Source organism: Phalangium opilio, unplaced genomic scaffold (assembly GCF_054372755.1).
Source record: "Phalangium opilio isolate 3A_F unplaced genomic scaffold, DU_Popi_V2 ptg000352l_1, whole genome shotgun sequence".
Lineage (NCBI taxonomy): Eukaryota > Metazoa > Arthropoda > Arachnida > Opiliones > Phalangiidae > Phalangium > Phalangium opilio.
Window position 1 is genome coordinate 5,603,089 of NW_028324228.1, and position 17,069 is coordinate 5,620,157.

Genomic DNA, 17,069 nt, shown 5'->3' on the forward strand with positions numbered 1-17,069 from the left:
GTCCGGGTCAAACAAATAATAATATTTAGTTTTTACGTTGTTTATAGGAATTCTACCAATTTAACCTTCGTTCAGGGGGCTCGGTGGCGCAATGTCAGCGCGTCTGATTCCAGATCAGAATGTTGCGTGTTCGAATCAAGTCCGGGTCAAACAAATAATAAAATTTAGTTTTTACCTTGTTTATAAAAATTCTACCAATTTAACTTTCGTTCAGGGGGCTCGGTGGCGCAATGGTAGCGCTTCTGAAACCAGATCAGAAAGCTGCGTGTTGGAATCACGTTCGGGTCAAAGAAATAATAAAAATCAGTTTTTAAGTTTTTTTTTAAAATTCTACCAATTAAACCTTCGTAAAGGGGGCTCGGTGGCGCAATGGTAGCGCGTCTGACTCCAGAACAGAAGGCTGCGTGTTCGAATCACGTCCGGGTCAAACAAATAATAAAAATAAGTTTTTAAGTTGTTTTTAGAATTCTACCAATTAAACCTTCGTAAAGGGGACTCGGTGGCGCAATGGTAGCGCGTCTGACTCCAGATCAGAAAGCTGCGTGTTCGAATCACGTCCGGGTCAAACAAATAATAAAATTTAGTTTTTACGTTGTTTATAGAAATTCTACCAATTAAACCTTCGTAAGGGGAACTCGGTGGCGCAATGGTAGCGCGTCTGACTCCAGATCAGAAGGCTGCGTGTTCGAATCACGTCCGGGTCTAACAAATAATGAAGGTTAGTTTTTACGTTGTTTATAGAAATTCTACCAATTAAACCGTCAGGGGGCTCGGTGGCGCAATGGTAGCGCGTCTGAAACCAGATCAGAAGGCTGCGTGTTCGAATCACGTCCGGGTCAAACAAATAATAAAGGTTAGTTTTTACGTTGTTTATAGAAATTCTACCAATTAAACCGTCAGGGGGCTCGGTGGCGCAATGGTAGCGCGTCTGACTCCAGATCAGTAGGCTGCGTGTTCGAATCACGTCCGGGTCAAACAAATAATAAAATTTAGTTTTTACGTTGTTTATAGAAATTCTACCAATTAAACCTTCGTAAAGGGGACTCGGTGGCGCAATGGTAGCGCGTCTGACTCCAGATCAGAAGGCTGCGTGTTCGAATCACGTCCGAGTCAAACAAATAATAAAATTTAGTTTTTACGTTGTTAATAGAAATTCTACCAATTAAACCTTCGTAAAGGGGACTCGGTGGCGCAATGGTAGCGCGTCTGACTCCAGATCAGAAGGCTGCGTGTTCGAATCACGTCCGGGTCAAACAAATAATAAAGGTTAGTTTTTACGTTGTTTATAGAAATTCTACCAATTAAACCGTCAGGGGGCTCGGTGGCGCAATGGTAGCGCGTCTGACACCAGATCAGAAGGCTACGTGTTCGAATCACGTCTGGGTCAAAGAAATAATTAAAACTTAGTTTTTAAGTTGTTTATAGAATTCTACCAATTAAACCTCGTAAAGGGGGCTCGGTGGCGCAATGGTAGCGCGTCTGACTCCAGATCAGAAGGCTTTGTGTTGGAATCACGTCCGGGTCAAAGAAATAATAAAAAACAGTTTTTAAGTGTTTTTTAAAGTTCTACCAATTAAACCTTCGTAAAGGGGGCTTGGTGGCGCAATGGTAGCACGTCTGACTCCAGATCAGAAGGCTGCGTGTTCGAATCACGTCTGACTCCAGATCAGAAGGATGCGTGTTCGAATCACGTCCGGGTCAAACAAATAATAATATTTAGTTTTTACGTTGTTTATAGGAATTCTACCAATTTAACCTTCGTTCAGGGGGCTCGGTGGCGCAATGTCAGCGCGTCTGATTCCAGATCAGAATGTTGCGTGTTCGAATCAAGTCCGGGTCAAACAAATAATAAAATTTAGTTTTTACCTTGTTTATAAAAATTCTACCAATTTAACTTTCGTTCAGGGGGCTCGGTGGCGCAATGGTAGCGCTTCTGAAACCAGATCAGAAAGCTGCGTGTTGGAATCACGTTCGGGTCAAAGAAATAATAAAAATCAGTTTTTAAGTTTTTTTTAAAATTCTACCAATTAAACCTTCGTAAAGGGGGCTCGGTGGCGCAATGGTAGCGCGTCTGACTCCAGAACAGAAGGCTGCGTGTTCGAATCACGTCCGGGTCAAACAAATAATAAAAATAAGTTTTTAAGTTGTTTTTAGAATTCTACCAATTAAAGCTTCGTAAAGGGGACTCGGTGGCGCAATGGTAGCGCGTCTGACTCCAGATCAGAAGGCTGCATGTTCGAATCACGTCCGGGTCAAACAAATAATAAAATTTAGTTTTTACGTTGTTTATAGAAATTCTACCAATTAAACCTTCGTAAAGGGAACTCGGTGGCGCAATGGTAGCGCGTCTGACTCCAGATCAGAAGGCTGTGTGTTCGAATCACGTCCGGGTCTAACAAATAATGAAGGTTAGTTTTTACGTTGTTTATAGAAATTCTACCAATTAAACCGTCAGGGGCTCGGTGGCGCAATGGTAGCGCGTCTGACACCAGATCAGAAGGCTGCGTGTTCGAATCACGTCTGGGTCAAAGAAATAATTAAAACTAAGTTTTTAAGTTGTTTATAGAATTCTACCAATTAAACCTCATTAAGGGGCTTGGTGGCGCAATGGTAGCACGTCTGACTCCAGATCAGAAGGCTGCGTGTTCGAATCACGTCTGAGTCCAGATCAGAAGGCTGCTTGTTCGAATCACGTCCGGGTCAAACAAATAATAATATTTAGTTTTTACGTTGTTTATAGGAATTCTACCAATTTAACCTTCGTTCAGGGGGCTCGGTGGCGCAATGTCAGCGCGTCTGATTCCAGATCAGAATGTTGCGTGTTCGAATCAAGTCCGGGTCAAACAAATAATAAAATTTAGTTTTTACCTTGTTTATAAAAATTCTACCAATTTAACTTTCGTTCAGGGGGCTCGGTGGCGCAATGGTAGCGCTTCTGAAACCAGATCAGAAAGCTGCGTGTTGGAATCACGTTCGGGTCAAAGAAATAATAAAAATCAGTTTTTAAGTTTTTTTTTAAAATTCTACCAATTAAACCTTCGTAAAGGGGGCTCGGTGGCGCAATGGTAGCGCGTCTGACTCCAGAACAGAAGGCTGCGTGTTCGAATCACGTCCGGGTCAAACAAATAATAAAAATAAGTTTTTAAGTTGTTTTTAGAATTCTACCAATTAAAGCTTCGTAAAGGGGACTCGGTGGCGCAATGGTAGCGCGTCTGACTCCAGATCAGAAAGCTGCGTGTTCGAATCACGTCCGGGTCAAACAAATAATAAAATTTAGTTTTTACGTTGTTTATAGAAATTCTACCAATTAAACCTTCGTAAAGGGAACTCGGTGGCGCAATGGTAGCGCGTCTGACTCCAGATCAGAAGGCTGCGTGTTCGAATCACGTCCGGGTCTAACAAATAATGAAGGTTAGTTTTTACGTTGTTTATAGAAATTCTACCAATTAAACCGTCAGGGGGCTCGGTGGCGCAATGGTAGCGCGTCTGAAACCAGATCAGAAGGCTGCGTGTTCGAATCACGTCCGGGTCAAACAAATAATAAAGGTTAGTTTTTACGTTGTTTATAGAAATTCTACCAATTAAACCGTCAGGGGGCTCGGTGGCGCAATGGTAGCGCGTCTGACTCCAGATCAGTAGGCTGCGTGTTCGAATCACGTCCGGGTCAAACAAATAATAAAATTTAGTTTTTACGTTGTTTATAGAAATTCTACCAATTAAACCTTCGTAAAGGAGACTCGGTGGCGCAATGGTAGCGCGTCTGACTCCAGATCAGAAGGCTGCGTGTTCGAATCACGTCCGAGTCAAACAAATAATAAAATTTAGTTTTTACGTTGTTAATAGAAATTCTACCAATTAAACCTTCGTAAAGGGGACTCGGTGGCGCAATGGTAGCGCGTCTGACTCCTGATCAGAAGGCTGCGTGTTCGAATCACGTCCGGGTCAAACAAATAATAAAGGTTAGTTTTTACGTTGTTTATAGAAATTCTACCAATTAAACCGTCAGGGGGCTCGGTGGCGCAATGGTAGCGCGTCTGACACCAGATCAGAAGGCTACGTGTTCGAATCACGTCTGGGTCAAAGAAATAATTAAAACTTAGTTTTTAAGTTGTTTATAGAATTCTACCAATTAAACCTCGTAAAGGGGGCTCGGTGGCGCAATGGTAGCGCGTCTGACTCCAGATCAGAAGGCTTTGTGTTGGAATCACGTCCGGGTCAAAGAAATAATAAAAAACAGTTTTTAAGTGTTTTTTAAAGTTCTACCAATTAAACCTTCGTAAAGGGGGCTTGGTGGCGCAATGGTGGCACGTCTGACTCCAGATCAGAAGGCTGCGTGTTCGAATCACGTCTGACTCCAGATCAGAAGGATGCGTGTTCGAATCACGTCCGGGTCAAACAAATAATAATATTTAGTTTTTACGTTGTTTATAGGAATTCTACCAATTTAACCTTCGTTCAGGGGGCTCGGTGGCGCAATGTCAGCGCGTCTGATTCCAGATCAGAATGTTGCGTGTTCGAATCAAGTCCGGGTCAAACAAATAATAAAATTTAGTTTTTACCTTGTTTATAAAAATTCTACCAATTTAACTTTCGTTCAGGGGGCTCGGTGGCGCAATGGTAGCGCTTCTGAAACCAGATCAGAAAGCTGCGTGTTGGAATCACGTTCGGGTCAAAGAAATATTTAAAATCAGTTTTTAAGTTTTTTTTAAAATTCTACCAATTAAACCTTCGTAAAGGGGGCTCGGTGGCGCAATGGTAGCGCGTCTGACTCCAGAACAGAAGGCTGCGTGTTCGAATCACGTCCGGGTCAAACAAATAATAAAAATAAGTTTTTAAGTTGTTTTTAGAATTCTACCAATTAAAGCTTCGTAAAGGGGACTCGGTGGCGCAATGGTAGCGCGTCTGACTCCAGATCAGAAGGCTGCATGTTCGAATCACGTCCGGGTCAAACAAATAATAAAATTTAGTTTTTACGTTGTTTATAGAAATTCTACCAATTAAACCTTCGTAAAGGGAACTCGGTGGCGCAATGGTAGCGCGTCTGACTCCAGATCAGAAGGCTGCGTGTTCGAATCACGTCCGGGTCTAACAAATAATGAAGGTTAGTTTTTACGTTGTTTATAGAAATTCTACCAATTAAACCGTCAGGGGCTCGGTGGCGCAATGGTAGCGCGTCTGACACCAGATCAGAAGGCTGCGTGTTCGAATCACGTCCGGGTCAAACAAATAATAAAGGTTAGTTTTTACGTTGTTTATAGAAATTCTACCAATTAAACCGTCAGGGGGCTCGGTGGCGCAATGGTAGCGCGTCTGACTCCAGATCAGTAGGCTGCGTGTTCGAATCACGTCCGGGTCAAACAAATAATAAAATTTAGTTTTTACGTTGTTTATAGAAATTCTACCAATTAAACCTTCGTAAAGGGGACTCGGTGGCGCAATGGTAGCGCGTCTGACTCCAGATCAGAAGGCTGCGTGTTCGAATCACGTCTGGGTCAAAGAAATAATTAAAACTTAGTTTTTAAGTTGTTTATAGAATTCTACCAATTAAACCTCATTAAGGGGGCTTGGTGGCGCAATGGTAGCACGTCTGACTCCAGATCAGAAGGCTGCGTGTTCGAATCACGTCTGACTCCAGATCAGAAGGCTGCGTGTTCGAATCACGTCCGGGTCAAACAAATAATAATATTTAGTTTTTACGTTGTTTATAGGAATTCTACCAATTTAACCTTCGTTCAGGGGGCTCGGTGGCGCAATGTCAGCGCGTCTGATTCCAGATCAGAATGTTGCGTGTTCGAATCAAGTCCGGGTCAAACAAATAATAAAATTTAGTTTTTACCTTGTTTATAAAAATTCTACCAATTTAACTTTCGTTCAGGGGGCTCGGTGGCGCAATGGTAGCGCTTCTGAAACCAGATCAGAAAGCTGCGTGTTGGAATCACGTTCGGGTCAAAGAAATAATAAAAATCAGTTTTTAAGTTTTTTTTTAAAATTCTACCAATTAAACCTTCGTAAAGGGGGCTCGGTGGCGCAATGGTAGCGCTTCTGAAACCAGATCAGAAAGCTGCGTGTTGGAATCACGTTCGGGTCAAAGAAATAATAAAAATCAGTTTTTAAGTTTTTTTTAAAATTCTACCAATTAAACCTTCGTAAAGGGGGCTCGGTGGCGCAATGGTAGCGCGTCTGACTCCAGAATTGAAGGCTGCGTGTTCGAATCACGTCCGGGTCGAACAAATAATAAAAATAAGTTTTTAAGTTGTTTTTAGAATTCTACCAATTAAAGCTTCGTAAAGGGGACTCGGTGGCGCAATGGTAGCGCGTCTGACTCCAGATCAGAAGGCTGCATGTTCGAATCACGTCCGGGTCAAACAAATAAAAAAATTTAGTTTTTACGTTGTTTATAGAAATTCTACCAATTAAACCTTCGTAAAGGGAACTCGGTGGCGCAATGGTAGCGCGTCTGACTCCAGATCAGAAGGCTGCGTGTTCGAATCACGTCCGGGTCTAATAAATAATGAAGGTTAGTTTTTACGTTGTTTATAGAAATTCTACCAATTAAACCGTCAGGGGCTCGGTGGCGCAATGGTAGCGCGTCTGACACCAGATCAGAAGGCTGCGTGTTCGAATCACGTCCGGGTCAAACAAATAATAAAGGTTAGTTTTTACGTTGTTTATAGAAATTCTACCAATTAAACCGTCAGGGGGCTCGGTGGCGCAATGGTAGCGCGTCTGACTCCAGATCAGTAGGCTGCGTGTTCGAATCACGTCCGGGTCAAACAAATAATAAAATTTAGTTTTTACGTTGTTTATAGAAATTCTACCAATTAAACCTTCGTAAAGGGGACTCGGTGGCGCAATGGTAGCGCGTCTGACTCCAGATCAGAAGGCTGCGTGTTCGAATCACGTCTGGGTCAAAGAAATAATTAAAACTTAGTTTTTAAGTTGTTTATAGAATTCTACCAATTAAACCTCATTAAGGGGGCTTGGTGGCGCAATGGTAGCACGTCTGACTCCAGATCAGAAGGCTGCGTGTTCGAATCACGTCTGACTCCAGATCAGAAGGCTGCGTGTTCGAATCACGTCCGGGTCAAACAAATAATAATATTTAGTTTTTACGTTGTTTATAGGAATTCTACCAATTTAACCTTCGTTCAGGGGGCTCGGTGGCGCAATGTCAGCGCGTCTGATTCCAGATCAGAATGTTGCGTGTTCGAATCAAGTCCGGGTCAAACAAATAATAAAATTTAGTTTTTACCTTGTTTATAAAAATTCTACCAATTTAACTTTCGTTCAGGGGGCTCGGTGGCGCAATGGTAGCGCTTCTGAAACCAGATCAGAAAGCTGCGTGTTGGAATCACGTTCGGGTCAAAGAAATAATAAAAATCAGTTTTTAAGTTTTTTTTTAAAATTCTACCAATTAAACCTTCGTAAAGGGGGCTCGGTGGCGCAATGGTAGCGCTTCTGAAACCAGATCAGAAAGCTGCGTGTTGGAATCACGTTCGGGTCAAAGAAATAATAAAAATCAGTTTTTAAGTTTTTTTTAAAATTCTACCAATTAAACCTTCGTAAAGGGGGCTCGGTGGCGCAATGGTAGCGCGTCTGACTCCAGAATTGAAGGCTGCGTGTTCGAATCACGTCCGGGTCGAACAAATAATAAAAATAAGTTTTTAAGTTGTTTTTAGAATTCTACCAATTAAAGCTTCGTAAAGGGGACTCGGTGGCGCAATGGTAGCGCGTCTGACTCCAGATCAGAAGGCTGCATGTTCGAATCACGTCCGGGTCAAACAAATAAAAAAATTTAGTTTTTACGTTGTTTATAGAAATTCTACCAATTAAACCTTCGTAAAGGGAACTCGGTGGCGCAATGGTAGCGCGTCTGACTCCAGATCAGAAGGCTGCGTGTTCGAATCACGTCCGGGTCTAATAAATAATGAAGGTTAGTTTTTACGTTGTTTATAGAAATTCTACCAATTAAACCGTCAGGGGCTCGGTGGCGCAATGGTAGCGCGTCTGACACCAGATCAGAAGGCTGCGTGTTCGAATCACGTCCGGGTCAAACAAATAATAAAGGTTAGTTTTTACGTTGTTTATAGAAATTCTACCAATTAAACCGTCAGGGGGCTCGGTGGCGCAATGGTAGCGCGTCTGACTCCAGATCAGTAGGCTGCGTGTTCGAATCACGTCCGGGTCAAACAAATAATAAAATTTAGTTTTTACGTTGTTTATAGAAATTCTACCAATTAAACCTTCGTAAAGGGGACTCGGTGGCGCAATGGTAGCGCGTCTGACTCCAGATCAGAAGGCTGCGTGTTCGAATCACGTCTGGGTCAAAGAAATAATTAAAACTTAGTTTTTAAGTTGTTTATAGAATTCTACCAATTAAACCTCATTAAGGGGGCTTGGTGGCGCAATGGTAGCACGTCTGACTCCAGATCAGAAGGCTGCGTGTTCGAATCACGTCTGACTCCAGATCAGAAGGCTGCGTGTTCGAATCACGTCCGGGTCAAACAAATAATAATATTTAGTTTTTACGTTGTTTATAGGAATTCTACCAATTTAACCTTCGTTCAGGGGGCTCGGTGGCGCAATGTCAGCGCGTCTGATTCCAGATCAGAATGTTGCGTGTTCGAATCAAGTCCGGGTCAAACAAATAATAAAATTTAGTTTTTACCTTGTTTATAAAAATTCTACCAATTTAACTTTCGTTCAGGGGCCTCGGTGGCGCAATGGTAGCGCTTCTGAAACCAGATCAGAAAGCTGCGTGTTGGAATCACGTTCGGGTCAAAGAAATAATAAAAATCAGTTTTTAAGTTTTTTTTTAAAATTCTACCAATTAAACCTTCGTAAAGGGGGCTCGGTGGCGCAATGGTAGCGCGTCTGACTCCAGAACAGAAGGCTGCGTGTTCGAATCACGTCCGGGTCAAACAAATAATAAAAATAAGTTTTTAAGTTGTTTTTAGAATTCTACCAATTAAAGCTTCGTAAAGGGGACTCGGTGGCGCAATGGTAGCGCGTCTGACTCCAGATCAGAAGGCTGCGTGTTCGAATCACGTCCGGGTCAAACAAATAATAATATTTAGTTTTTACGTTGTTTATAGGAATTCTACCAATTTAACCTTCGTTCAGGGGGCTCGGTGGCGCAATGTCAGCGCGTCTGATTCCAGATCAGAATGTTGCGTGTTCGAATCAAGTCCGGGTCAAACAAATAATAAAATTTAGTTTTTACCTTGTTTATAAAAATTCTACCAATTTAACTTTCGTTCAGGGGGCTCGGTGGCGCAATGGTAGCGCTTCTGAAACCAGATCAGAAAGCTGCGTGTTGGAATCACGTTCGGGTCAAAGAAATAATAAAAATCAGTTTTTAAGTTTTTTTTTAAAATTCTACCAATTAAACCTTCGTAAAGGGGGCTCGGTGGCGCAATGGTAGCGCGTCTGACTCCAGAACAGAAGGCTGCGTGTTCGAATCACGTCCGGGTCAAACAAATAATAAAAATAAGTTTTTAAGTTGTTTTTAGAATTCTACCAATTAAAGCTTCGTAAAGGGGACTCGGTGGCGCAATGGTAGCGCGTCTGACTCCAGATCAGAAGGCTGCGTGTTCGAATCACGTCCGGGTCAAACAAATAATAATATTTAGTTTTTACGTTGTTTATAGGAATTCTACCAATTTAACCTTCGTTCAGGGGGCTCGGTGGCGCAATGTCAGCGCGTCTGATTCCAGATCAGAATGTTGCGTGTTCGAATCAAGTCCGGGTCAAACAAATAATAAAATTTAGTTTTTACCTTGTTTATAAAAATTCTACCAATTTAACTTTCGTTCAGGGGGCTCGGTGGCGCAATGGTAGCGCTTCTGAAACCAGATCAGAAAGCTGCGTGTTGGAATCACGTTCGGGTCAAAGAAATAATAAAAATCAGTTTTTAAGTTTTTTTTAAAATTCTACCAATTAAACCTTCGTAAAGGGGGCTCGGTGGCGCAATGGTAGCGCGTCTGACTCCAGAATTGAAGGCTGCGTGTTCGAATCACGTCCGGGTCAAACAAATAATAAAAATAAGTTTTTAAGTTGTTTTTAGAATTCTACCAATTAAACCTTCGTAAAGGGAACTCGGTGGCGCAATGGTAGCGCGTCTGACTCCAGATCAGAAGGCTGCGTGTTCGAATCACGTCCGGGTCTAACAAATAATGAAGGTTAGTTTTTACGTTGTTTATAGAAATTCTACCAATTAAACCGTCAGGGGCTCGGTGGCGCAATGGTAGCGCGTCTGACACCAGATCAGAAGGCTGCGTGTTCGAATCACGTCCGGGTCAAACAAATAATAAAGGTTAGTTTTTACGTTGTTTATAGAAATTCTACCAATTAAACCGTCAGGGGACTCGGTGGCGCAATGGTAGCGCGTCTGACTCCAGATCAGAAGGCTGCGTGTTCGAATCACGTCCGGGTCAAACAAATAATAAAATTTAGTTTTTACGTTGTTTATAGAAATTCTACCAATTAAACCTTCGTAAAGGGGACTAGGTGGCGCAATGGTAGCGCGTCTGACTCCAGATCAGTAGGCTGCGTGTTCGAATCACGTCCGGGTCAAACAAATAATAAAATTTAGTTTTTACGTTGTTTATAGAAATTCTACCAATTAAACCTTCGTAAAAGGGACTCGGTGGCGCAATGGTAGCGCGTCTGACTCCAGATCAGAAGGCTTTGGGTTGGAATCACGTCCGGGTCAAAGAAATAATAAAAATCAGTTTTTAAGTGTTTTTTAAAATTCTACCAATTAAACCTTCGTAAAGGGGGCTTGGTGGCGCAATGGTAGCACGTCTGACTCCAGATCAGAAGGCTGCGTGTTCGAAACACGTCTGACTCCAGATCAGAAGGCTGCGTGTTCGAAACACGTCTGACTCCAGATCAGAAGGCTGCGTGTTCGAATCACGTCCGGGTCAAACAAATAATAATATTTAGTTTTTACGTTGTTTATAGGAATTCTACCAATTTAACCTTCGTTCAGGGGGCTCGGTGGCGCAATGTCAGCGCGTCTGATTCCAGATCAGAAGGCTGCGTGTTCGAATCACGTCCGGGTCAAACAAATAATAAAATTTAGTTTTTACGTTGTTTATAGAAATTCTACCAATTAAACCTTCGTAAAGGGGGCTCGGTGGCGCAATAGTAGCGCGTCTGACTCCGGATCAGAAGGCTGCGTGTTGGAATCACGTTCGGGTCAAAGAAATAATAAAAATCAGTTTTTAAGTTGTTTTTAAAATTCTACCAATTAAACCTTCGTAAAGGGTGCTCGGTGGCGCAATGGTAGCGCGTCTGACTCCAGAACAGAAGGCTGCGTGTTCGAATCACGTCCGGGTCAAACAAATAATAAAACTAAGTTTTTATGTTGTTTTTAGAATTCTACCAATTAAAGCTTCGTAAAGGAGACTCGGTGGCGCAATGGTAGCGCGTCTGACTCCAGAACAGAAGGCTGCGTGTTCGAATCACGTCCGGGTCAAACAAATAATAAAAATAAGTTTTTAAGTTGTTTTTAAAATTCTACCAATTAAAGCTTCGTAAAGGGGACTCGGTGGCGCAATGGTAGCGCGTCTGACTCCAGATCAGAAGGCTGCGTGTTCGAATCACGTCCGGGTCAAACAAATAATAAAGGTTAGTTTTTACGTTGTTTATAGAAATTCTACCAATTAAACCGTCAGGGGGCTCGGTGGCGCAATGGTAGCGCGTCTGACACCAGATCAGAAGGCTACGTGTTCGAATCACGTCTGGGTCAAAGAAATAATTAAAACCTAGTTTTTAAGTTGTTTATAGAATTCTACCAATTAAACCTTCGTAAAGGGGACTAGGTGGCGCAATGGTAGCGCGTCTGACTCCAGATCAGAAGGCTGCGTGTTCGAATCACGTCCGGGTCAAACAAATAATAAAATTTAGTTTTTACGTTGTTTATAGAAATTCTACCAATTAAACCTTCGTAAAGGGGACTAGGTGGCGCAATGGTAGCGCGTCTGACTCCAGATCAGAAGGCTGTGTGTTCGAATCACGTCCGGGTCAAACAAATAATAAAAATAAGTTTTTAAGTTGTTTTTAAAATTCTACCAATTAAAGCTTCGTAAAGGGGACTCGGTGGCGCAATGGTAGCGCGTCTGACTCCAGATCAGAAGGCTGCGTGTTCGAATCACGTCCGGGTCAAACAAATAATAAAGGTTAGTTTTTACGTTGTTTATAGAAATTCTACCAATTAAACCGTCAGGGGGCTCGGTGGCGCAATGGTAGCGCGTCTGACATTAGATCACAAGGCTGCGTGTTCGAATCACGTCCGGGTCAAACAAATAATAAAGGTTAGTTTTTACGTTGTTTATAGAAATTCTACCAATTAAACCGTCAGGGGACTCGGTGGCGCAATGGTAGCGCGTCTGACTCCAGATCAGAAGGCTGCGTGTTCGAATCACGTCCGGGTCAAACAAATAATAAAATTTAGTTTTTACGTTGTTTATAGAAATTCTACCAATTAAACCTTCGTAAAGGGGACTAGGTGGCGCAATGGTAGCGCGTCTGACTCCAGATCAGTAGGCTGCGTGTTCGAATCACGTCCGGGTCAAACAAATAATAAAATTTAGTTTTTACGTTGTTTATAGAAATTCTACCAATTAAACCTTCGTAAAAGGGACTCGGTGGCGCAATGGTAGCGCGTCTGACTCCAGATCAGAAGGCTTTGTGTTGGAATCACGTCCGGGTCAAAGAAATAATAAAAATCAGTTTTTAAGTGTTTTTTAAAATTCTACCAATTAAACCTTCGTAAAGGGGGCCAGGTGGCGCAATGGTAGCACGTCTGACTCCAGATCAGAAGGCTGCGTGTTCGAAGCACGTCTGACTCCAGATCAGAAGGCTGCGTGTTCGAAACACGTCTGACTCCAGATCAGAAGGCTGCGTGTTCGAATCACGTCCGGGTCAAACAAATAATAATATTTAGTTTTTACGTTGTTTATAGGAATTCTACCAATTTAACCTTCGTTCAGGGGGCTCGGTGGCGCAATGTCAGCGCGTCTGATTCCAGATCAGAAGGCTGCGTGTTCGAATCACGTCCGGGTCAAACAAATAATAAAATTTAGTTTTTACGTTGTTTATAGAAATTCTACCAATTAAACCTTCGTAAAGGGGGCTCGGTGGCGCAATAGTAGCGCGTCTGACTCCGGATCAGAAGGCTGCGTGTTGGAATCACGTTCGGGTCAAAGAAATAATAAAAATCAGTTTTTAAGTTGTTTTTAAAATTCTACCAATTAAACCTTCGTAAAGGGGGCTCGGTGGCGCAATGGTAGCGCGTCTGACTCCAGAACAGAAGGCTGCGTGTTCGAATCACGTCCGGGTCAAACAAATAATAAAACTAAGTTTTTATGTTGTTTTTAGAATTCTACCAATTAAAGCTTCGTAAAGGAGACTCGGTGGCGCAATGTCAGCGCGTCTGATTCCAGATCAGAATGTTGCGTGTTCGAATCAAGTCCGGGTCAAACAAATAATAAAATTTAGTTTTTACCTTGTTTATAAAAATTCTACCAATTTAACTTTCGTTCAGGGGGCTCGGTGGCGCAATGGTAGCGCTTCTGAAACCAGATCAGAAAGCTGCGTGTTGGAATCACGTTCGGGTCAAAGAAATAATAAAAATCAGTTTTTAAGTTTTTTTTTAAAATTCTACCAATTAAACCTTCGTAAAGGGGGCTCGGTGGCGCAATGGTAGCGCGTCTGACTCCAGAACAGAAGGCTGCGTGTTCGAATCACGTCCGGGTCAAACAAATAATAAAAATAAGTTTTTAAGTTGTTTTTAGAATTCTACCAATTAAAGCTTCGTAAAGGGGACTCGGTGGCGCAATGGTAGCGCGTCTGAATCCAGATCAGAAGGCTGCGTGTTCGAATCACGTCCGGGTCAAACAAATAATAAAATTTAGTTTTTACGTTGTTTATAGAAATTCTACCAATTAAACCTTCGTAAAGGGAACTCGAAGGCGCAATGGTAGCGCGTCTGACTCCAGATCAGAAGGCTGCGTGTTCGAATCACGTCCGGGTCAAACAAATAATAAAATTTAGTTTTTACGTTGTTTATAGAAATTCTACCAATTAAACCTTCGTAAAGGGGACTCGGTGGCGCAATGGTAGCGCGTCTGACTCCAGATCAGAAGGCTGCGTGTTCGAATCACGTCCGAGTCAAACAAATAATAAAATTTAGTTTTTACGTTGTTAATAGAAATTCTACCAATTAAACCTTCGTAAAGGGGACTCGGTGGCGCAATGGTAGCGCGTCTGACTCCAGATCAGAAGGCTGCGTGTTCGAATCACGTCCGGGTCTAACAAATAATGAAGGTTAGTTTTTACGTTGTTTATAGAAATTCTACCAATTAAACCGTCAGGGGCTCGGTGGCGCAATGGTAGCGCGTCTGACACCAGATCAGAAGGCTGCGTGTTCGAATCACGTCCGGGTCAAACAAATAATAAAGGTTAGTTTTTACGTTGTTTATAGAAATTCTACCAACTAAACCGTCAGGGGGCTCGGTGGCGCAATGGTAGCGCGTCTGACTCCAGATCAGTAGGCTGCGTGTTCGAATCACGTCCGGGTCAAACAAATAATAAAATTTAGTTTTTACGTTGTTTATAGAAATTCTACCAATTAAACCTTCGTAAAGGGGACTCGGTGGCGCAATGGTAGCGCGTCTGACTCCAGATCAGAAGGCTGCGTGTTCGAATCACGTCCGAGTCAAACAAATAATAAAATTTAGTTTTTACGTTGTTAATAGAAGTTCTACCAATTAAACCTTCGTAAAGGGGACTCGGTGGCGCAATGGTAGCGCGTCTGACTCCAGATCAGAAGGCTGCGTGTTCGAATCACGTCCGGGTCAAACAAATAATAAAGGTTAGTTTTTACGTTGTTTATAGAAATTCTACCAATTAAACCGTCAGGGGGCTCGGTGGCGCAATGGTAGCGCGTCTGACACCAGATCAGAAGGCTACGTGTTCGAATCACGTCTGGGTCAAAGAAATAATTAAAACTTAGTTTTTAAGTTGTTTATAGAATTCTACCAATTAAACCTCGTAAAGGGGGCTCGGTGGCGCAATAGTAGCGCGTCTGACTCCAGATCAGAAGGCTGGATGTTGGAATCACGTCCGGGTCAAAGAAATAATAAAAATCAGTTTTTAAGTTGTTTTTAAAATTTTACCAATTAAACCTTCGTAAAGGGGGCTCGGTGGCGCAATGGTAGCGCGTGTGACTCCAGATCAGAAGGCTTTGTGTTGGAATCACGTCCGGGTCAAAGAAATAATAAAAATCAGTTTTTAAGTGTTTTTTAAAATTCTACCAATTAAACCTTCGTAAAGGGGGCTTGGTGGCGCAATGGTAGCACGTCTGACTCCAGATCAGAAGGCTGCGTGTTCGAAACACGTCTGACTCCAGATCAGAAGGCTGCGTGTTCGAATCACGTCCGGGTCAAACAAATAATAATATTTAGTTTTTACGTTGTTTATAGGAATTCTACCAATTTAACCTTCGTTCATGGGGCTCGGTGGCGCAATGTCAGCGCGTCTGATTCCAGATCAGAAGGTTGCGTGTTCGAATCACGTCCGGGTCAAACAAATAATAAAATTTAGTTTTTACCTTGTTTATAAAAATTCTACCAATTTAACTTTCGTTCAGGGGGCTCGGTGGCGCAATGGTAGCGCTTCTGAAACCAGATCAGAAAGCTGCGTGTTGGAATCACGTTCGGGTCAAAGAAATAATAAAAATCAGTTTTTAAGTTGTTTTTAAAATTCTACCAATTAAACCTTCGTAAAGGGGGCTCGGTGGCGCAATGGTAGCGCGTCTGACTCCAGAACAGAAGGCTGTGTGTTCGAATCACGTCCGGGTCAAACAAATAATAAAAATAAGTTTTTAAGTGGTTTTTAAAATTCTACCAATTAAAGCTTCGTAAAGGGGACTCGGTGGCGCAATGGTAGCGCGTCTGACTCCAGATCAGAAGGCTGCGTGTTCGAATCACGTCCGGGTCAAACAAATAATAAAGGTTAGTTTTTACGTTGTTTATAGAAATTCTACCAATTAAACCGTCAGGGGGCTCGGTGGCGCAATGGTAGCGCGTCTGACATTAGATCAGAAGGCTGCGTGTTCGAATCACGTCCGGGTCAAACAAATAATAAAGGTTAGTTTTTACGTTGTTTATAGAAATTCTACCAATTAAACCGTCAGGGGACTCGGTGGCGCAATGGTAGCGCGTCTGACTCCAGATCAGAAGGCTGCGTGTTCGAATAACGTCCGGGTCAAACAAATAATAAAATTTAGTTTTTACGTTGTTTATAGAAATTCTACCAATTAAACCTTCGTAAAGGGGACTAGGTGGCGCAATGGTAGCGCGTCTGACTCCAGATCAGTAGGCTGCGTGTTCGAATCACGTCCGGGTCAAACAAATAATAAAATTTAGTTTTTACGTTGTTTATAGAAATTCTACCAATTAAACCTTCGTAAAAGGGACTCGGTGGCGCAATGGTAGCGCGTCTGACTCCAGATCAGAAGGCTTTGTGTTGGAATCACGTCCGGGTCAAAGAAATAATAAAAATCAGTTTTTAAGTGTTTTTTAAAATTCTACCAATTAAACCTTCGTAAAGGGGGCTTGGTGGCGCAATGGTAGCACGTCTGACTCCAGATCAGAAGGCTGCGTGTTCGAAACACGTCTGACTCCAGATCAGAAGGCTGCGTGTTCGAAACACGTCTGACTCCAGATCAGAAGGCTGCGTGTTCGAATCACGTCCGGGTCAAACAAATAATAATATTTAGTTTTTACGTTGTTTATAGGAATTCTACCAATTTAACCTTCGTTCAGGGGGCTCGGTGGCGCAATGTTAGCGCGTCTGATTCCAGATCAGAAGGCTGCGTGTTCGAATCACGTCCGGGTCAAACAAATAATAAAATTTAGTTTTTACGTTGTTTATAGAAATTCTACCAATTTAACCTTCGTTCATGGGGCTCGGTGGCGCAATGTCAGCGCGTCTGATTCCAGATCAGAAGGTTGCGTGTTCGAATCACGTCCGGGTCAAACAAATAATAAAATTTAGTT

General features: G+C 42.5%; 63 non-coding genes across 63 annotated transcripts; all 63 read left to right on the plus strand.

Moving 5' to 3' along the window:
* The first annotated feature begins 355 nt into the window (after positions 1-355).
* TRNAW-CCA (transfer RNA tryptophan (anticodon CCA)) lies at positions 356-427 on the plus strand. The gene has a single exon. It is a non-coding gene; the product is annotated as a tRNA-Trp (tRNA).
* A 66-nt stretch (positions 428-493) lies between these two features.
* On the plus strand, positions 494-565 carry TRNAW-CCA (transfer RNA tryptophan (anticodon CCA)). Its single transcript has one exon. It is a non-coding gene; the product is annotated as a tRNA-Trp (tRNA).
* Positions 566-632: 67 nt separating this feature from the next.
* TRNAW-CCA (transfer RNA tryptophan (anticodon CCA)) lies at positions 633-704 on the plus strand. The gene has a single exon. It is a non-coding gene; the product is annotated as a tRNA-Trp (tRNA).
* A 198-nt stretch (positions 705-902) lies between these two features.
* On the plus strand, positions 903-974 carry TRNAW-CCA (transfer RNA tryptophan (anticodon CCA)). Its single transcript has one exon. It is a non-coding gene; the product is annotated as a tRNA-Trp (tRNA).
* A 67-nt stretch (positions 975-1,041) lies between these two features.
* TRNAW-CCA (transfer RNA tryptophan (anticodon CCA)) lies at positions 1,042-1,113 on the plus strand. The gene has a single exon. It is a non-coding gene; the product is annotated as a tRNA-Trp (tRNA).
* Positions 1,114-1,180: 67 nt separating this feature from the next.
* TRNAW-CCA (transfer RNA tryptophan (anticodon CCA)) lies at positions 1,181-1,252 on the plus strand. The gene has a single exon. It is a non-coding gene; the product is annotated as a tRNA-Trp (tRNA).
* Positions 1,253-1,315: 63 nt separating this feature from the next.
* TRNAW-CCA (transfer RNA tryptophan (anticodon CCA)) lies at positions 1,316-1,387 on the plus strand. Its single transcript has one exon. It is a non-coding gene; the product is annotated as a tRNA-Trp (tRNA).
* A 658-nt stretch (positions 1,388-2,045) lies between these two features.
* On the plus strand, positions 2,046-2,117 carry TRNAW-CCA (transfer RNA tryptophan (anticodon CCA)). Its single transcript has one exon. It is a non-coding gene; the product is annotated as a tRNA-Trp (tRNA).
* A 66-nt stretch (positions 2,118-2,183) lies between these two features.
* TRNAW-CCA (transfer RNA tryptophan (anticodon CCA)) lies at positions 2,184-2,255 on the plus strand. Its single transcript has one exon. It is a non-coding gene; the product is annotated as a tRNA-Trp (tRNA).
* A 67-nt stretch (positions 2,256-2,322) lies between these two features.
* TRNAW-CCA (transfer RNA tryptophan (anticodon CCA)) lies at positions 2,323-2,394 on the plus strand. Its single transcript has one exon. It is a non-coding gene; the product is annotated as a tRNA-Trp (tRNA).
* A 62-nt stretch (positions 2,395-2,456) lies between these two features.
* TRNAW-CCA (transfer RNA tryptophan (anticodon CCA)) lies at positions 2,457-2,528 on the plus strand. Its single transcript has one exon. It is a non-coding gene; the product is annotated as a tRNA-Trp (tRNA).
* Positions 2,529-3,048: 520 nt separating this feature from the next.
* Positions 3,049-3,120, plus strand: TRNAW-CCA (transfer RNA tryptophan (anticodon CCA)). Its single transcript has one exon. It is a non-coding gene; the product is annotated as a tRNA-Trp (tRNA).
* Positions 3,121-3,186: 66 nt separating this feature from the next.
* On the plus strand, positions 3,187-3,258 carry TRNAW-CCA (transfer RNA tryptophan (anticodon CCA)). The gene has a single exon. It is a non-coding gene; the product is annotated as a tRNA-Trp (tRNA).
* A 67-nt stretch (positions 3,259-3,325) lies between these two features.
* On the plus strand, positions 3,326-3,397 carry TRNAW-CCA (transfer RNA tryptophan (anticodon CCA)). The gene has a single exon. It is a non-coding gene; the product is annotated as a tRNA-Trp (tRNA).
* Positions 3,398-3,595: 198 nt separating this feature from the next.
* Positions 3,596-3,667, plus strand: TRNAW-CCA (transfer RNA tryptophan (anticodon CCA)). Its single transcript has one exon. It is a non-coding gene; the product is annotated as a tRNA-Trp (tRNA).
* Positions 3,668-3,734: 67 nt separating this feature from the next.
* On the plus strand, positions 3,735-3,806 carry TRNAW-CCA (transfer RNA tryptophan (anticodon CCA)). The gene has a single exon. It is a non-coding gene; the product is annotated as a tRNA-Trp (tRNA).
* Positions 3,807-3,873: 67 nt separating this feature from the next.
* TRNAR-CCU (transfer RNA arginine (anticodon CCU)) lies at positions 3,874-3,945 on the plus strand. Its single transcript has one exon. It is a non-coding gene; the product is annotated as a tRNA-Arg (tRNA).
* A 63-nt stretch (positions 3,946-4,008) lies between these two features.
* TRNAW-CCA (transfer RNA tryptophan (anticodon CCA)) lies at positions 4,009-4,080 on the plus strand. Its single transcript has one exon. It is a non-coding gene; the product is annotated as a tRNA-Trp (tRNA).
* A 658-nt stretch (positions 4,081-4,738) lies between these two features.
* TRNAW-CCA (transfer RNA tryptophan (anticodon CCA)) lies at positions 4,739-4,810 on the plus strand. Its single transcript has one exon. It is a non-coding gene; the product is annotated as a tRNA-Trp (tRNA).
* Positions 4,811-4,876: 66 nt separating this feature from the next.
* On the plus strand, positions 4,877-4,948 carry TRNAW-CCA (transfer RNA tryptophan (anticodon CCA)). Its single transcript has one exon. It is a non-coding gene; the product is annotated as a tRNA-Trp (tRNA).
* Positions 4,949-5,015: 67 nt separating this feature from the next.
* On the plus strand, positions 5,016-5,087 carry TRNAW-CCA (transfer RNA tryptophan (anticodon CCA)). Its single transcript has one exon. It is a non-coding gene; the product is annotated as a tRNA-Trp (tRNA).
* Positions 5,088-5,149: 62 nt separating this feature from the next.
* TRNAW-CCA (transfer RNA tryptophan (anticodon CCA)) lies at positions 5,150-5,221 on the plus strand. The gene has a single exon. It is a non-coding gene; the product is annotated as a tRNA-Trp (tRNA).
* Positions 5,222-5,284: 63 nt separating this feature from the next.
* On the plus strand, positions 5,285-5,356 carry TRNAW-CCA (transfer RNA tryptophan (anticodon CCA)). Its single transcript has one exon. It is a non-coding gene; the product is annotated as a tRNA-Trp (tRNA).
* A 67-nt stretch (positions 5,357-5,423) lies between these two features.
* On the plus strand, positions 5,424-5,495 carry TRNAW-CCA (transfer RNA tryptophan (anticodon CCA)). Its single transcript has one exon. It is a non-coding gene; the product is annotated as a tRNA-Trp (tRNA).
* Positions 5,496-6,292: 797 nt separating this feature from the next.
* On the plus strand, positions 6,293-6,364 carry TRNAW-CCA (transfer RNA tryptophan (anticodon CCA)). Its single transcript has one exon. It is a non-coding gene; the product is annotated as a tRNA-Trp (tRNA).
* A 67-nt stretch (positions 6,365-6,431) lies between these two features.
* TRNAW-CCA (transfer RNA tryptophan (anticodon CCA)) lies at positions 6,432-6,503 on the plus strand. Its single transcript has one exon. It is a non-coding gene; the product is annotated as a tRNA-Trp (tRNA).
* Positions 6,504-6,565: 62 nt separating this feature from the next.
* Positions 6,566-6,637, plus strand: TRNAW-CCA (transfer RNA tryptophan (anticodon CCA)). The gene has a single exon. It is a non-coding gene; the product is annotated as a tRNA-Trp (tRNA).
* Positions 6,638-6,700: 63 nt separating this feature from the next.
* TRNAW-CCA (transfer RNA tryptophan (anticodon CCA)) lies at positions 6,701-6,772 on the plus strand. Its single transcript has one exon. It is a non-coding gene; the product is annotated as a tRNA-Trp (tRNA).
* A 67-nt stretch (positions 6,773-6,839) lies between these two features.
* Positions 6,840-6,911, plus strand: TRNAW-CCA (transfer RNA tryptophan (anticodon CCA)). Its single transcript has one exon. It is a non-coding gene; the product is annotated as a tRNA-Trp (tRNA).
* A 797-nt stretch (positions 6,912-7,708) lies between these two features.
* On the plus strand, positions 7,709-7,780 carry TRNAW-CCA (transfer RNA tryptophan (anticodon CCA)). The gene has a single exon. It is a non-coding gene; the product is annotated as a tRNA-Trp (tRNA).
* Positions 7,781-7,847: 67 nt separating this feature from the next.
* Positions 7,848-7,919, plus strand: TRNAW-CCA (transfer RNA tryptophan (anticodon CCA)). The gene has a single exon. It is a non-coding gene; the product is annotated as a tRNA-Trp (tRNA).
* A 62-nt stretch (positions 7,920-7,981) lies between these two features.
* Positions 7,982-8,053, plus strand: TRNAW-CCA (transfer RNA tryptophan (anticodon CCA)). Its single transcript has one exon. It is a non-coding gene; the product is annotated as a tRNA-Trp (tRNA).
* Positions 8,054-8,116: 63 nt separating this feature from the next.
* Positions 8,117-8,188, plus strand: TRNAW-CCA (transfer RNA tryptophan (anticodon CCA)). Its single transcript has one exon. It is a non-coding gene; the product is annotated as a tRNA-Trp (tRNA).
* Positions 8,189-8,255: 67 nt separating this feature from the next.
* Positions 8,256-8,327, plus strand: TRNAW-CCA (transfer RNA tryptophan (anticodon CCA)). The gene has a single exon. It is a non-coding gene; the product is annotated as a tRNA-Trp (tRNA).
* A 521-nt stretch (positions 8,328-8,848) lies between these two features.
* TRNAW-CCA (transfer RNA tryptophan (anticodon CCA)) lies at positions 8,849-8,920 on the plus strand. The gene has a single exon. It is a non-coding gene; the product is annotated as a tRNA-Trp (tRNA).
* A 66-nt stretch (positions 8,921-8,986) lies between these two features.
* TRNAW-CCA (transfer RNA tryptophan (anticodon CCA)) lies at positions 8,987-9,058 on the plus strand. The gene has a single exon. It is a non-coding gene; the product is annotated as a tRNA-Trp (tRNA).
* A 345-nt stretch (positions 9,059-9,403) lies between these two features.
* On the plus strand, positions 9,404-9,475 carry TRNAW-CCA (transfer RNA tryptophan (anticodon CCA)). The gene has a single exon. It is a non-coding gene; the product is annotated as a tRNA-Trp (tRNA).
* A 66-nt stretch (positions 9,476-9,541) lies between these two features.
* On the plus strand, positions 9,542-9,613 carry TRNAW-CCA (transfer RNA tryptophan (anticodon CCA)). Its single transcript has one exon. It is a non-coding gene; the product is annotated as a tRNA-Trp (tRNA).
* A 482-nt stretch (positions 9,614-10,095) lies between these two features.
* On the plus strand, positions 10,096-10,167 carry TRNAW-CCA (transfer RNA tryptophan (anticodon CCA)). The gene has a single exon. It is a non-coding gene; the product is annotated as a tRNA-Trp (tRNA).
* A 62-nt stretch (positions 10,168-10,229) lies between these two features.
* Positions 10,230-10,301, plus strand: TRNAW-CCA (transfer RNA tryptophan (anticodon CCA)). Its single transcript has one exon. It is a non-coding gene; the product is annotated as a tRNA-Trp (tRNA).
* Positions 10,302-10,364: 63 nt separating this feature from the next.
* Positions 10,365-10,436, plus strand: TRNAW-CCA (transfer RNA tryptophan (anticodon CCA)). Its single transcript has one exon. It is a non-coding gene; the product is annotated as a tRNA-Trp (tRNA).
* A 698-nt stretch (positions 10,437-11,134) lies between these two features.
* TRNAR-CCG (transfer RNA arginine (anticodon CCG)) lies at positions 11,135-11,206 on the plus strand. Its single transcript has one exon. It is a non-coding gene; the product is annotated as a tRNA-Arg (tRNA).
* A 204-nt stretch (positions 11,207-11,410) lies between these two features.
* Positions 11,411-11,482, plus strand: TRNAW-CCA (transfer RNA tryptophan (anticodon CCA)). Its single transcript has one exon. It is a non-coding gene; the product is annotated as a tRNA-Trp (tRNA).
* Positions 11,483-11,548: 66 nt separating this feature from the next.
* TRNAW-CCA (transfer RNA tryptophan (anticodon CCA)) lies at positions 11,549-11,620 on the plus strand. Its single transcript has one exon. It is a non-coding gene; the product is annotated as a tRNA-Trp (tRNA).
* Positions 11,621-11,683: 63 nt separating this feature from the next.
* On the plus strand, positions 11,684-11,755 carry TRNAW-CCA (transfer RNA tryptophan (anticodon CCA)). The gene has a single exon. It is a non-coding gene; the product is annotated as a tRNA-Trp (tRNA).
* A 67-nt stretch (positions 11,756-11,822) lies between these two features.
* TRNAW-CCA (transfer RNA tryptophan (anticodon CCA)) lies at positions 11,823-11,894 on the plus strand. Its single transcript has one exon. It is a non-coding gene; the product is annotated as a tRNA-Trp (tRNA).
* Positions 11,895-11,961: 67 nt separating this feature from the next.
* TRNAW-CCA (transfer RNA tryptophan (anticodon CCA)) lies at positions 11,962-12,033 on the plus strand. The gene has a single exon. It is a non-coding gene; the product is annotated as a tRNA-Trp (tRNA).
* Positions 12,034-12,099: 66 nt separating this feature from the next.
* Positions 12,100-12,171, plus strand: TRNAW-CCA (transfer RNA tryptophan (anticodon CCA)). Its single transcript has one exon. It is a non-coding gene; the product is annotated as a tRNA-Trp (tRNA).
* Positions 12,172-12,369: 198 nt separating this feature from the next.
* Positions 12,370-12,441, plus strand: TRNAW-CCA (transfer RNA tryptophan (anticodon CCA)). Its single transcript has one exon. It is a non-coding gene; the product is annotated as a tRNA-Trp (tRNA).
* Positions 12,442-13,139: 698 nt separating this feature from the next.
* Positions 13,140-13,211, plus strand: TRNAR-CCG (transfer RNA arginine (anticodon CCG)). Its single transcript has one exon. It is a non-coding gene; the product is annotated as a tRNA-Arg (tRNA).
* A 66-nt stretch (positions 13,212-13,277) lies between these two features.
* TRNAW-CCA (transfer RNA tryptophan (anticodon CCA)) lies at positions 13,278-13,349 on the plus strand. The gene has a single exon. It is a non-coding gene; the product is annotated as a tRNA-Trp (tRNA).
* A 344-nt stretch (positions 13,350-13,693) lies between these two features.
* TRNAW-CCA (transfer RNA tryptophan (anticodon CCA)) lies at positions 13,694-13,765 on the plus strand. Its single transcript has one exon. It is a non-coding gene; the product is annotated as a tRNA-Trp (tRNA).
* Positions 13,766-13,831: 66 nt separating this feature from the next.
* Positions 13,832-13,903, plus strand: TRNAW-CCA (transfer RNA tryptophan (anticodon CCA)). The gene has a single exon. It is a non-coding gene; the product is annotated as a tRNA-Trp (tRNA).
* Positions 13,904-14,109: 206 nt separating this feature from the next.
* On the plus strand, positions 14,110-14,181 carry TRNAW-CCA (transfer RNA tryptophan (anticodon CCA)). Its single transcript has one exon. It is a non-coding gene; the product is annotated as a tRNA-Trp (tRNA).
* Positions 14,182-14,248: 67 nt separating this feature from the next.
* TRNAW-CCA (transfer RNA tryptophan (anticodon CCA)) lies at positions 14,249-14,320 on the plus strand. The gene has a single exon. It is a non-coding gene; the product is annotated as a tRNA-Trp (tRNA).
* A 62-nt stretch (positions 14,321-14,382) lies between these two features.
* Positions 14,383-14,454, plus strand: TRNAW-CCA (transfer RNA tryptophan (anticodon CCA)). The gene has a single exon. It is a non-coding gene; the product is annotated as a tRNA-Trp (tRNA).
* A 63-nt stretch (positions 14,455-14,517) lies between these two features.
* Positions 14,518-14,589, plus strand: TRNAW-CCA (transfer RNA tryptophan (anticodon CCA)). Its single transcript has one exon. It is a non-coding gene; the product is annotated as a tRNA-Trp (tRNA).
* A 67-nt stretch (positions 14,590-14,656) lies between these two features.
* On the plus strand, positions 14,657-14,728 carry TRNAW-CCA (transfer RNA tryptophan (anticodon CCA)). Its single transcript has one exon. It is a non-coding gene; the product is annotated as a tRNA-Trp (tRNA).
* Positions 14,729-14,795: 67 nt separating this feature from the next.
* Positions 14,796-14,867, plus strand: TRNAW-CCA (transfer RNA tryptophan (anticodon CCA)). The gene has a single exon. It is a non-coding gene; the product is annotated as a tRNA-Trp (tRNA).
* A 63-nt stretch (positions 14,868-14,930) lies between these two features.
* TRNAW-CCA (transfer RNA tryptophan (anticodon CCA)) lies at positions 14,931-15,002 on the plus strand. The gene has a single exon. It is a non-coding gene; the product is annotated as a tRNA-Trp (tRNA).
* A 934-nt stretch (positions 15,003-15,936) lies between these two features.
* On the plus strand, positions 15,937-16,008 carry TRNAW-CCA (transfer RNA tryptophan (anticodon CCA)). Its single transcript has one exon. It is a non-coding gene; the product is annotated as a tRNA-Trp (tRNA).
* A 198-nt stretch (positions 16,009-16,206) lies between these two features.
* TRNAW-CCA (transfer RNA tryptophan (anticodon CCA)) lies at positions 16,207-16,278 on the plus strand. Its single transcript has one exon. It is a non-coding gene; the product is annotated as a tRNA-Trp (tRNA).
* A 559-nt stretch (positions 16,279-16,837) lies between these two features.
* On the plus strand, positions 16,838-16,909 carry TRNAW-CCA (transfer RNA tryptophan (anticodon CCA)). Its single transcript has one exon. It is a non-coding gene; the product is annotated as a tRNA-Trp (tRNA).
* The last annotated feature ends 160 nt before the right edge of the window (positions 16,910-17,069 follow it).